The 14,928-nt window shown below is 43.0% G+C and overlaps 1 protein-coding gene across 2 annotated transcripts in view; it reads right to left on the bottom strand.

Moving 5' to 3' along the window:
• The window catches only part of LOC125880628 (glutamate receptor ionotropic, delta-1-like), an 841,018-nt gene that overhangs the window by 632,058 nt on the left and 194,032 nt on the right, over positions 1–14,928 (bottom strand). The gene's annotated exons all lie outside the window — the stretch shown is intronic.

Raw genomic sequence — 14,928 nt, forward strand, 5'->3', positions numbered from 1 at the left:
AAACATTAACTCGGGCTCAGGGCCTGTGTCCACATAGCGTTTCTTTTTCAAGCGCTGGCATCCTTTTTCAGTTGTTCTCGATGAGGAGCAGGCATATAGATCTATATAGAGAGTTTTTCAGAAAGGCTCATGTGGTGACCACTGCCACTTTTTTATCATGGCTGCTGTCTACTGTCCCAAAAAAGACAGAAAAACTTTTTGGGAGCAGATCAACCGGCGGACGCTGGATGTTGCTGGTGATGTTTGCCACCTGGCTAATCTAAGTGTCAACTCAAACCCACCCCATGGTTATTGTGACCTTGCATCCATCTCATTTCATGAGCTCTAAGTCTCAAGAAGGCCTTGAAGGGAATTTTCTCAAATTATTCACAAACGTCCACTTGGACTCAAGAATGAACTCATTAGAAGTTGGTGGTCAAAAGTCAAAGGTCACTGTGACCTCACAAAACATGTTTTTGACCATAACTCAGGAATTCATTCGCTAATCATGACAAAACTTCACATAATGTCTAACAGGATAAAATGATGAAGGTCAAAAGGTCAAAGGTCAGCTTGACTGTGACATCATCATGTTTTAACATCATATCTCAGGAACAGAAGGGGAGACGTTTGGTCAGATACTGAATTGGTGACTCTAATCTTGACACTGTGCTGATTGTAGAGATCTTCTGTGTGTGAAGCATCCATGTTTTAGGTGTCTAGTCTGGGTCTAGTTGTAGGTGTGACTATCACTTTGGTTGGAGCAGGAGGGGTTATGTTTATCAGCAGGGATGCAAAAACCAGCACAACACCTACAAGTCAGAGGTCTCTGCTGATAACTCACTTTCGTTTACAGTCTCCAGACGCGCTGGGATCACCTTCCCCTTCTATCTGTGAGGTAAACCATTGCCCTCGATAATATGTGACATTTACTGCATCGCAGGTAACTCCAGCACTTTTTTGATGGCTTCATAAAACTCATAAAATACAGACAGTGAAGCTTTATGGATATTGAACAACTTCGGATAATTATATTTTTTCATCAAAATGAATTTTCCACAGTGTTTGAGAACAGCAAACACGCAGAATCTAGATTAAATTATGAGTTGTTGTGCAGAAACTCAAATTATGAGCGAGGCAGAGTTCCTTCTTATATAAGCAGCAGGTTATTTCTCTGAATAAAATGTTTGTTGTTGAATCAGCTGCATCGAGTTTGGCTACATTTATCTGCTGTCTAATTAGGTTGCAATTAGAACAAAGGTAAAAACTTCAAATCATCCATGTGTGTGTCATTTCAGAAACGAGCTCTTTCTCTGTGCCCCGTGGAGTGCTGGGATCAGTCGGTAATTAGGCATCCAGAAAAGCTCAATCAATCCTAATGGTCTGAGTGATTGGTAAAATTAGCTGCAGTGATGAAGTGGAGTTATGCAAAAACCTCAGAGGACGTTGACATTAGAAGTTCAGACGTGCTTCCTCCTGGATCCTTTTCATTGCACTTTTAAATTTCACAGTTTGTTTTGTTGTTGAACAACTCAAACATCCTCAAAGATATTTTCACATGTGGTGCACAAATATAAATAACATCATGATGATGTCATGTTATCACCTGGAGGTGCAGCTGCCTCTCCCCCACAGGGCTGTAGGCTCCATAGGAGTGTTAAAATGTGTTTGTCTTGTTGTGTTACTGGAGCCAGAATAGAAGGAATCATGGCTCAAAACCAGCCGCCACTGCCCGTCAACAAAAACAAAGATGGTTAAATGTGATAAGACCAAAGGACTGGACGGAGGCCATCATCAAAAATGCTCACATGTGCAGCGCACACTTCATATCAGGTTAGGGAAAAAGTATTTCCTGTTGTAGGGATGAATAAGGTTATGTGTATTAAGGGTTATCATGTCCACCTCATCAGAAACTGGGGAGGGATTAAGAGGAAGATTGGATTTCTCTGCAACGCTAACTTTTTAGCACATTAGCTAACGTTAGCTTCCATAGCAGAACAAACAAGTGTGGTCCTCCTTTGTAAGATTGGCTTCCTGTGACATCATCCATCCACTGAGTGAGAGCATACGGGTCGGCCAGTCTGGTCCCGTTGGTCAGTGTTTACTTATTCAAGTAACACTGGCGGTCCCGGAGAGTGAGTGACCTGACATGGTGCGTTGGTAAATTCAGTCTGACGCTCTACACTAAAATGAGAGCCCTGTTGGTGGAAGAAACGCAGCGTTATATTTCTACCCATCTTCTGATGGCTATGAGTTCACTGTACTCCAAAAAAGAGGGACCAAGGTAAAAGGGGGTCCAACTCAGTACTAGCCAGGTGTACCTAATAAAGTTGCCGGTGAGTATAGGTCATTAATATATAATAGAAACAATTGTGGTCCCAGTACTGACCCCGGTGGTACACCACAAGTAATGTTACAACATGATGAGTTATACCTACCCATTTGAACAAACTGCTGCTATTCCCCTCAATTCCAAATTATCCAACAGTCATAATATGTCCTATTATTTTGTGATCAGTCATCTCAAAAACTTTTTGTAAATCTATGAACATTCCTATTGAGTGCTAATTTCTGTGCTGTTCATTATTTCTCCTGTGAGGTCCATTAATGCCAGTGAAGGTGATCACTGTGTTCGTCCTGTCATAATGCAGTAAGGTTAGTGAGGTTAACAAAAAACTCTTAGTCCACACACACGGATGGATTAACCTGTTAACAGGTCATCCGGGCACAGATTTACCACTTGGCTCTAAATGACCAGTGACCCTCTATCCTCATTGTGTATTCATCCTGTCACCACCAAAGTTTCCATTAAGTACAGAGTGAACAGCAGACTACACGTCAGCCTCAATATACGCCCACAGACCTAGAAACCATAAGAGTACTGTACCCTGTCCTGGGGTTTACATGAAGTGAAACTACAGGACACACATGAGGTGGTGTTCATGCCTGTTGCTGTCTTCAGGCAGCAGCAGACACTGTGACCTGCCAATGCAGTAATGGTGGCACTGCTTGATGGCGGGACACACAAAGCTTACTGTCAGTGAGATTAATCATGAGAAGGACGCTGAGAATAATCTATTGAGTTTGTGGGTTGAGTTTAATATTAGCTTTCACACTTTAAACTTTCAGCAGCGTCAGGTCTGGAAAAACCTCTCTGACAGCCTCAGTCATTGTGTGAAGATGATCTGCAGCTTTCAAGCAACTCGCTCATCCTCCCTGACGCGTCCGGTGGATCTGATGGTTCACACTCAGACTTTGTCCTGACTGGCTCAAAGCGCGATTCACCCCAAAGTTCTGTCGTTAATAAACTCCTGAGGGATGAAGAGCGGATTGTTGAGACAAACACTGATGAATTCAGGGCATCCTGTTTGTGCATGTATGTGTGTGTTTGTTGGTGTAAAAAGTTTACTTCCTTCCGTGGAGTGTGTGAAAGCCTCCTACCTCTACAGTTTGGCTCTCACCCCAGTCGGCCCGGTTTCTATCCCAACAACAGAACCCTCCGAGCATGAAAAAGTAGCGCCAATTGGCTTTACTGGAAATTATTTCATTCATTTATTTGTTGAATAGAGAAAAGGACCCTGTCTCCTGGCTGCAGTGGAACCAATTGGCTAAAACATAAGCACCTTTTTGTTATTGGGGGGGGGGGGGTGCTGAAAGCTCACATTAAACTCAACATTACCTTACTCGCCCTCACACACACACACACACACACACACACACACACACAAACACTTTGGCCAGACTGGCGGCCATCAGCAGGGCAAAGAGCTGCAGGACATTTGTACACTGCATGACAGAACTCTGCATACTGCATGCAAGCACACGCACTCTGACTTTAACACACACACACACACACACACACAGCTGAAGCGGTAGAGATAACAGCTAAAGTGACTGCAGTGAAAAGGTAATCAGGTCTGTTCAGCCATGCAGAGTGTGTGAGAGAACTTCAGTCGAAAAGTTTGGAGTTTGATTTTCAGTTGGAGCTGAACATCCCCGACGGGAGGCGGAGGTTTGGATTTTAATCTGCCAAAAGTTAATGGACATAAACTGTGACAGCTCCACACACACTACTATAATTATAAATCAAAATCAATTAGTCGATAGACAGAAAATGTTTGACAAATTTAATTATCTCTTAAAGGGATAATTCACAGATTTCCAACCAGCTTTGTATCGTAACCATGTGGGTGGTTTTAAAACCTGCCACAACCAGACTCGCTACAAAAGCCAACCTGCCCCGCCTTTCTGCAGATTTTGGAATATAGCTGCTGCTTGTAAAACTAAGAATGTCGTCACTGTCTCCTCCACCTCCTCGTGCACATGTGTGACAGACAGTCATGTGTTGTATTCAGTTAGCATTAAAATCAAAGTTAGTGGTGTTGTGAAAAGAAATGTCGAAAATAAGATTTACTGTCAATAGACTGGCGAAGGAATTTTTGTTCTCTCTGCTCCACATTGAACCTTCCATTTGTCCATGGTTGTGTGTCATATTTTGTTGATTACATTTTTGCTTAAAGGGATAGTGCACCCAGAAATGAAAATAAAAAGTTGTTTGGAAAAACCTCATTTGAACTCTGTTTTTAACCTCATTGTAGCCTGAAGCTCTGACTGCCTCTCTGGGCACCGCGCTCACGTGTGTGTGCTTGCGTTGTATTTTCCAAATAACTTTTTATGTCAGGGCTTCAGGACACTTGGATCACTATGGACGAGCAGTATGGAGATATTTTGTGGTTTCAATGATGTGTTTTTGGACGTTTGAATCTGGGGCGCCGTCAGCCTCCATTAGGTGGAGTTGTGTTGCTACCTCCTCTCCCCTTGGATCTCTGCAAGTGATGTGAGGACTCTAAAACTTCACCTGAGCCTCCCTCGGCATATGGGTGAGTAGATAATGGCTGAATTTTCAGTTTTGGGTGCACTATCCCTTTAAGTATTCATGATTAAATCAAATTTCTGATTCAATTTTTCTACTAAAATCTACTAATTACTTATTCAAGCCTGCTTGAGGTAATTTTATGTCTTAATGTATTGTGTGAGATTATTTTGGTTCAAAAACAAATGCTATCATAAATGAATATTGTCGATCACATTATGAGCAAAAAAATAACCTTCCACAGAATTCTGCAGATTTCAATTTTTGGTCAGCACTGAAAACATCAGGTATTGTTCAGACATAATCAGCAACTGCAAGATGTTAACTTGAGTGACGGGAACTTGTTAATATTTTCTGACATCTGATAACAAATTGATTCATCAGGACACATTATAGATGATACAAATAATCATGACTTGCAGCCCTGCTGGAAACTGTCCGCCCTTCAGCTTCAAGTCAGACTCCATCACTCCGACATAACACAGCTTCCAGTCAGTCCTTAAGACCAGCTCTCTCTGCAGTATCAACATCTTCTCTCTCCACCCTTTAAAAGCATTTATTCCTCCATGATATTTAAGTGTCAACACTCAGATGCCACGAGATACAGCAGCAAAGGAAGACATTAGCAACAGTACAGTAGCTTCTGCTGCAGCGAAGGCGGCAATAATCGGCTGAGATCAGCACACGTCGGTCGGCAGCAGACAACCAACTGATTAAAATGTCAAACGGAAAAAATAAAATCAGGAAATTGAAAGTCAGGCAGTCAGTTCTGATTCCACCTCCTTGTATCCGCGACTGGATATATAAAATGGCACTTTATTCCTCACAATGACAGGCAGTATTACTTCCTCTCTGCTGCGCTTACTGCATGCTACACATACACACACACACACACAGACGCACACATATGCAGAGTGTTTACCAAAATATGTTAAATAGTCTATTTTCTGCAGCGTGAAACTGAAGCTTCCTTCTTTAACGTGTCAAACTTCCCTTTTCCTCTGTCGTGAAGTCGCTCTCTGAAGTTAACTTTGTCTCCCAAAAGCAGCAAATTTAGAGCTGTGTCATTTGTAGTCTGTCAAAGACAACAACAATACACACACACACACACACACACACACACACACAGAAAACCTCTGACAACACATCCAGTTCCTTTGTCAAGCACTGTCATAAACATTTGCAATGCTGGCAGTGGCTCCTGGCATTGAAGGCTGGTGTGTGTGTGTGTGTGTGTGTGTGTGTGTATCAATGTGTGTGTGTTTCTACAGAGATTTCATCATTCAAAACACATTCACACACTCAGTAGTAAAATGGAAACTGTTTAACAGCAGATGATACAGATTTCATCTCTCGTGTCTCCAGGTGAATTTGAGCTGATCACACTGCAGCTGTGCACCATCACCTCAACCACCACCTCCATCACATGCTTCCAGGTCAAACTGGAGGTAGATGTCCTTCAAACAAACCAAGGGTGGAAACAGTGCACTGATTAGCTCGGCAGATCCTGAGAAAATTCATCAACAACACTTTTGCTAATCAAGTATCCTAAATAATCAAGGGAGCGTTCAGGTTCAGTTTTCTCCAATGTGACGACCTGCTGCTTCTCTCTGTTCCTTAGTGCTGGAATGTGAATGTATTTGGATTGTACATTGTTGGTCTGACAAAACACGTGATCTGATTATGTCACCCTGGTCTTAGGGCTGCCCCTTGACAGTTGTAGATTGGAATCATCAGTCGGACACCCCTCAGTCGACTGAGATTGCTTCAGCTTTGATCAGCGAATATAATGTGACTTGGGATGTACGCCAAACGCTGGCTCCGTTATCCAGCAGATCCAGCTGTCACGCCGTCATCAGAAAAGGACGTCGCTTTACGTGACGCTTCAGAGTAAGGCTGTCTCATGTCTCTTAATCAGCAATCCTCACTCTTCACTCCTAACTCCTGACTCCTTGCATGTTTTCCTAAGTGGGAGGGACTAAACAGTTAGGTAAGGTGGCTAGATAAGGTGGTTAGCAGTAATTTTAAGGGACTTGGGATGCAGCCCTTCTCTCTTCTGCTTAGAAGTGTTGAATTAACAGCTCACAGATACTTAAAACGACACAGTCTCCGATTTTTGTTTGATATCTTGTGCCGGAAAAAATACTGTTGCACATTTCCAATGCCTTATTAGCGCGTTAGCTTGTTCACTATTAAAACAAATGTCTCTGTCACACTGAATGTCCCGCTGAGCCCTGCTCAAATGTTAAAACTTTATCTTTGTAGTCAGTGGGTAACAAGGATAAGAAGTTTTTCAGCCTAAAAAAATTACATTTGTTTTATTAACGTGTCTTAGCCAGTTGACGGCTTATATTGAGAGGTTGGTCAAAATCAAAAACATTTTTGAGTTGGATGGAATTAAATTCTAGTTAAATAAATAAAATAAATAAATTCGACCACTAAATATTAACACAACTTCACAACAAGGTCAAAGCAAATCATGATGGTTGTACTAAACTCATTTGTCAGCTGTCAGATTATAATGCCAGAGTTGGAACAACTTAAAAAGATGCATGCTAACTGTTACCTTATTTTTTTAAGTTGAACAAGTGGATTGTTTTTCTGGGGCATGCTAAACTGGATTCGACTGTAGGGCTGTAGTCTCCTGGTGGACTAGTCGATTATTTGGTCGCTATGCTCTCATCGGACCAAATTCTCATTGGTCAAATGATCGCCGTGTTACTTTCATAAGGAGAAAAGTGCTACATCAACAGCTTTCCAGGATTAATCCATTATTTCCTGCGGCTGGGGGACAGGCTAAGTTACCTGTGAAAATGTTGTTGACAGAAAGTTGAACTCGCCCACCCTCACGCTCAGCGTTGATTTATCCTGGCTTCATATGAGCAGAGGAAATCTCCGCTCGTCACTAGGCTAATTTATACAATGTAAAATGCCATTGGCTGGCGCTAATAACGTTAGCATGTTGTATTTGCTTGGAAAACGTGTTTAGTATAAGACAGTTGCTTTGTTGGTGAATGTTGTGAGTTGTAATGAAGCCACATTGAGTGCTGTTACCTTTGTTAAATGTTGCTGTTGTCCTTGGTTTTATATGAGAAGAGGAAAAGATCGCTAGACGCTAGGCTAATTTATACAATGTAAAACGCCATAGGCTTGTGCTAATAATGTTAGCATGTTGTATTTGTGAGGAAAATGAGTCCAGATAAAGACAAGTGTTTGTCTGTGAGCTGATTTGTGTACTTGTGTTTGAAACTGTCTCTATCAAGCCATGTTTAATGTGTGTTTAATGTGTGTTTTGAATCAACTAAACTTTACAGCACTTAACACAGTCCTCCACCACCGACTAGTGTTTTGGAGGTGTAACTGCAGAGTGACACAGACACACCACCGCAGAAGTAAAAATAACGTGCAAATTTTTTTCCCCCACGACTAATCGATTAGTTGAAGATTATGTGCGACTTTAGTCGACCAAGATTTTCTTTGGTTGACTACAGCCCTATTCGACTGAATCATTCTGAGTTGGGTTCAGCCCTACGTGGACTCAGAGAAGCTGAGATGGGTCATTTTCATTTTTAGCCCTGTTTGTTAACTTTGGTCCGACTGCTGCCTCCTGAACATTAAACCGTCATGTTAAAAGCACCTCCTCTCTCTGGTCTCTGCTGCAGAGAGAAGGAGCCAAAAGATAAAAAGCTCCACTAAAGAATTATTCTGCACAGCAGCTGTTTCCCTCGTCACACACACATTGTTTCATTTACTCTCATTCTAGGTGTCCATCATGATTCAACACAAATCAAGTCCAGCTGCAAGCTCAGGTGTGACTAACGCTCGGAAACAACTGCTGAGCGAGAAGCTCTTTGTGACAATCACAGGACAGGTTTTGTTCATTCGAAGGCCCTGAAATAAAGTAAAGAGCTGCGGAAATTCTTTGAGCCACCGGAGCAAACTGTTTTCATTTCCTCCTGCAGGTCCACGACGAATCACTAAAACTGAGCAACATGTCAGTCCATGTGACCTCACCCAGTGAGTAGGTTTATAATCTGCGGAGCAAAAAGAATCGAGGTTAAAACTGGGCTAAAAATGATTTTAGATATCGCAGATCAGAAAGACCACACAATATTACAGACGACAGGAGTGACACCAGCTACAGTGTCACAGATTTAGTTAAACGCATGGGCAAAGTTCAGTGTTTAACAGAATAAAAGCCTTTTGAAACATCCTGTCACTGACAGCTCAGAAACTCAACATCACCTCAGTCTCCAGAAAAACAGAACTAGAACACACAAACAAGCTGGAATCGCTCTCAAGGCCACCGTCCTCAAAAGGAGAGGAAGAAAAAAGAAAGAGAAAACAGATGTAGAGTAAAATTCCTTGCAAACAACTTCAAGGTCTGTGGAGCAATTCTTCCATTAAGCGAGAAATGTTTAATCGTCTCTGCGCTGCAGTGATTTCATTGAGGCCCCAGGTACCTGAGCGGCGTTATCACGACCTCTCCTCTCACACTGAGACACGATGAAAACAGCCACTGAACCCTGAGGGGAATAACCCATGGGCCGAGCCAGCCGAAGAAAGGAGTGCAGAGAGCCGCCAGCATGGAAGGAGAGGTTTATTTATTTCTCTTCCTGTCCTTTCTATTAGAGCGAATGCAGCATGAAAGAGAGAATAAGAGAGGGGGAGAGAGATGACACGGCCAAAAGGTGAGAGAAAAGCAAAATGCCTCACACACCCCCCCTTTCTATTTTCCCAGCTCTCTATTTTCCTCTTAATATCACCTTTTATTGCTGAGACCAAACGCAATTATAATCTCCAAAAACCATGGCAACCACTCTTTAAAGGGACAGTTCACCCCACAATTTAAAACACATATTTTTACTCTCACTGTCTTTGTCTGGACAGTTTTGGTGTGAGTTGCAGAGTGTGGAGATATCAGCTGTAGAGATGTTTGACCCCTATCCAATATAATGGAACTAGATGGCGCCCAACTTGTGTTGCTCAAAAAACGGCACTTGGTCAGTGACCTCCAGCGTCAGACAGCGACTAACAAAAGACGTCCTTCAACATCAGCATGATATGGATGATATGGATGGGTCCAACACAAGACCGTGTACACAGCTCTGGTCCTCTGACAAAGGCAAAGGCATCTGCTGCCTCTTTTTAGCAGGTTTTCCCGCCTTTAAAAAAAACCTGCACGTATGTGCTAATTTTGGTAGAAAAAAAGGGCGGATGATGTCGAAGTGACCTTCGTTCACGGCTCCTCGGCTGCCTCAGTTGGTGACAAGCAAACAGGCAGCTTGGTGGCAGATCCGTTGTCATGGTAACGTCATTGTCAGGCAGTTGCATTCCTAACACACAGCTTCACCTGATCTCCATCTGTGGAGGTGAATCCTCCACACGCTACTTCTCAGATTGTTTGGTGTCATGATTCAGCTGCATCACTACCTGCTCCGACATGTCGTCCCTCTGTGGTATTCCACTCATGCAGTTAACGTCCACTACGTGTGTAGAGCGCAGGGTTTGTCTTATTGCGCCCGCCTTAGGCTTCCTCTCCGCTCTGCCCCGGCCTGAAGCTCTGCCCAGTTCAGGGCTTCGCTCCCTGGGCAGCACTCGATCCGAGGCCTGCACCGACCAGCTGGACGAGCACGATAAGGCTGCTGTGTGCAGCTAACAGACACACACAAACATGCAGGGCACACACTAGAAACGCTCACATATACACACCCTGGGGAGACACAGGCCGGCTATTACAGCGAGAGACTTCCATCTCTGACTCTCGCCTCCTCTTCACAGGCTCATTTTTCACCCAATCGCCTGGGTCCTCCTCAGGCTGCTGTTTGTTTCTGTGTGTGTGTGTGTGTGTGTGTGTGGTGTTCTTTGTCTGCACCTTGACTAATGATCTAAATAAAATTATTCGGCTGTCTTTGTGTATTCCTGCTGTCAGAGATTTAAGATGTAGACACCGACGCACGCGATACATTTTCTGAGACTACAGGTCAAGTTAACAGTTTGATACCATCATTTGCTTCAGTGAGACGGAGGCAAATGTTATGCATAAAACAATGAGCCGCCTTAAAGTGCTTTGGGCCTAAAACACGCTCAATGGAGAGTTTAACTGTCCTGTGGTGGAGGAAAGGCTGCGTCAGCTGCTTTTCTGCCTCAAACTGTTGAATTCTGGGATTTTTTGGGGCATAACAACAGTGGTGAGTTTGAGATGAATCCAACAGTTTCACAGTTTGGGGCTGCAACTAACGATTATTTCCAGTGTCCATAGCTGTATCCATCATTCTGAAGATTAAAGCATTAAAATGTGAGTGTGTGTGAAAAATGTCTGTCAAAATTCCAAGTGCTCAAAATGACATCTTCACATGTTAAGTTTTGTTGGAACAATCGTCCACAACCCCCAACAAATTCAGTTTCCAAAGATATAAAACCATAACTGTTTGAAATAATGGAAGCAGCTGCTGTGACGTCACCACTTGGTTTGTGGGCTCTCATTGTGAAGCTTCCAGTTTGGCATTTTGACGGCTGCCATCTTGGATTTTTGGAGCCAGAAGTGACCGTATTTGGGTGAGAGGGTGGAGCTGCAGAGGAATGAGGGGTGGATATGACTGAGAAGACACTGCCATGGTTGCTACTTGTCAATCACAAGGTAGCCACGCCCTAAAGACCAATTTCTAGTTGTGCGCTGGCCTCTGCACAAGTGACCGATGCAACTGAGTATTTATACTTCTTAGGGATGCGCCGATCTGAAATATGTCTGCAACGCTCTGCAATTACACCTCCAAAACACTAGTTGGGTTTCCACACCACTGTGCTGAGTTTGTGTTTTAAAACACACCTAAAACACACACTAAGCATTGCTCCAGAGCAACAATATTAAACACATGTACAACATTTGGCTCCATTATAACTCACAAGGTTCACAGACAAAACTTTTGTCTTAAACTAGACACATTTTCCCTACGTATAGAACATGCTAACGTAATTAGCATTAGCCTATGACATTTTACACTGCATGAATTAGCCTAGCAGCTAGCAGAATTTTCTTCTACTCATATTTCAATTCAGTTTCAACCTTCAGATTTATTTATAAAGCCCAATATCACAAATTACAGCTTGCCTCAGAGGCTTTACAGCATACAACACCCCCTCTGTCCTTCAACCCTCACAGCTGATAAGGAAAAATGCCCCAAAAAACCCTTTAACAGTAACGGCAGAAACCTGAGGACGGATCCCTCTCCTTTAGGACGGACAGAAGATGTCGTGTGTACAGAACAGCTCAACATAATAAATGTCCGTCTCATAGATTTCTATACAATCTAACGTCTTTGTGCAGCCAATGGAGTCGCCCCCTGCTGGCCATTAGAAAGAATGCAGGTTTCAGTTGCTTCACTTCTCAGATGTGGTGATCAACTCTTGAATAAAAGTCAGAAATGAGCAGATTCTTAGTTCCGAAAAGATGAAACCAAAAAGTATTTGAACATAATTTCATCCTCATGTCATCGTCTCCAGATTCCATCTCTCCTTTTTTCATGTCATTAAAAACTGCAGGGGGTTGAAATATTCCGAGGGACGCTCCCTCAAGGATGTGACAAAACGAAAAGTCATGACCTCACACTTTTCTCAACCTCATCAGCCACTGCGAGTGTTTTTCACACCGCTCATTTTGTTTGTCACATGAAGGCACCACAAACCGCTGGCCCCGCGGGAGCGAGACGAAAGTGAGGAAGAAGTCACGACTTTGATGAGACACAAAAGAAGATGAAAAAAAAATGAAATAGAAAAAGATTGAGGGGAAGAAGAGAGGAGAGTCACGACAGTCCTACAACTGACAAAAGCTGCAAAGAAATCAGGAGAGGCAGAGGCATGAAACCTGTATGAAACACATTATATACCTCCATCCTTCCTTTCCCCCTCGCTTCTTAATCTTGTTTACGCTCGGTTTCATTTCAGCATCAAACTGACGTCAAAGCTGCAGTTAGCGCCTGCAGAACTTCTTTTTTTCTACCTTTTCAAACAGAAAAAGAAAACCGACCACCATGGGAGTTGGTAGTGAAGGGTACAAAAACACCAGACTCCAGATGAGGCTTAAATGTTTCCCAGCATGTCGGCTGCGGAGAAAAACGGCGGGCTTTAAGCGTCCCACTTGAAAGGCCATTTAGGTCACTTAGTGTAACAGCTGATTGCTGCCCTTTTATTATTGACTGTTTTAATACAGGAGAGTGCAGGGCGGCTTCAGTATAATGATGCTGTGGTTAAGTGCTGCGTAGACGCCACTTTAAATGCTGCATCGAAAACATAAATATTGATGAGGGCGTCTGAGGAGCAGCACTGACGTGTCGCCGTCACAGCTAGGCAGGAAGTTTGTCCATCACACTGTGCGTCTCCTTCATCAAAGTGCCGGGTCAGTTTGAGACAAATTTGTGGAAATGTTGTAAAAAGTTGAATAAACTGATTCCCAGGGGAAGTCGGACAGAATTGATTGGTACGGGACAACTTTTTATCATCGCCGTCAGCTGTTGTGGCCATATTTCATGCTGTCTGGAAACCAAAACAAAGACATCCATTTGGCACTATTTGAATGAGCCAACTCTTGGACATAAAACCTTAATGGAAACTTGCTCAAAGGTGCATCAGCACAAAACACAGCAGTTTGTAGCAGGACATGTTTCATTTACCATATCTCAGGATGTCTGACAGCACTGTTACGCCACGAGGTAAACAGTGAAAACTGATGGTGAAATAAACTTTTAAAATCTATTCATGACTCCTCCTGAGGCCTCTGAACAAGCCGCTGTTAATAAGGTCTGAGTATTCTTTTGTTTTATGCCACTGCAAATACCTGACTGTTCAGGACTTTTGAGACTTCATTCACTTTCTGTAACCACTTATCCTGTTGGGGGTCGCGGGGAGGTGGAGCCTATCCCAGCTGTCACTGTGTGAGAGGCAGGGTAGGACTGATGCACTCATTCACACCTACGAGCGATTTAGAGTCACCAGTTAACCTGCTTGTCTTTGGACTGCGGGAGGAAGCCCGGCTAAACCACAGACACACCACTCCAGGGTTTGAACCTGTGATCTTCTTGCTGTGAGGCTACAATGCTAACCACTGGTCCACCGTGCCGCCTTTTTCCAGACTCGACAGATGTCGAGTGCTGTGGACACATCTGTCTGAACCAAATAAGCATTGATGTTCTACAGTATATTAATGTAAGTACATGAGCGCACATTATTTTCAGTTATTTGAAAATTGAGCAACAAATTTCATTTGAAACAACATTATTTATCTAAAACTAATGCCTTTAGTTTCTGTTACTTTCTTTTTGCTCTGTATTAAATAAAGAGAGCTGACAAAAATAATCTTTGTTAAAGGGTATGTGTAATAAGCTAAGGCTTCAGATGGCACCAATTTGTTTTAGTCTTTTGTTTTTAATGCATATTGCTCATCTATCCTCTGGGACAGCCCAGATTCACACAGTGGATACTGGGGTTAACACAACTTGATAAGTTGTTAGTACAATTGGCTATTTTTTTTTTTTTTTTTTACTCAATTTTGTGCATCATTTAATGTCTGTTTATTAGTTTGCAGGATCTCATAACCGTGTCCTGTGCCTTGCACAAAAAAGCTTGTGAATTCTTCACTTGTGCCTTCATGTAAAAAAAGATCGCCTCAAAATTAAGGCACTTACAGATTAAAATGGTGTCTCACATATATTAAGTGTAAAAATGGTGTTTACATGTGTGTTTGTGTTACAATTCACATAATAAATATCTAATAACATCAGCTGTGTTTCCATCATCTGAATTCATCACACAACGTGTGCTGTATTTTTAGGGCCCGTCCCAATAACCCCCCCCCCCCCCCCCCCCCTTAGCCCTACCCCTTGGCCCTACCCCTACATTTGCCGCGTTCCCGTGAGGGGTAGTGGTGTCCCAATTCCTTTTTGCGTTTAGGGGTAGGGGGCATAACGAGGGGTAGTGGATATGAAACTAGCCCTTCGGAGCGAGGGATTTCAGATGCTTACTTGCCAGCTAGGGGTAGACATTGCCATGGCTACCACCGAGCAAGAGACGGGGGAAAAAGT

Source organism: Epinephelus fuscoguttatus, linkage group LG20 (assembly GCF_011397635.1).
Source record: "Epinephelus fuscoguttatus linkage group LG20, E.fuscoguttatus.final_Chr_v1".
Classification (NCBI taxonomy): Eukaryota; Metazoa; Chordata; class Actinopteri; order Perciformes; family Serranidae; genus Epinephelus; species Epinephelus fuscoguttatus.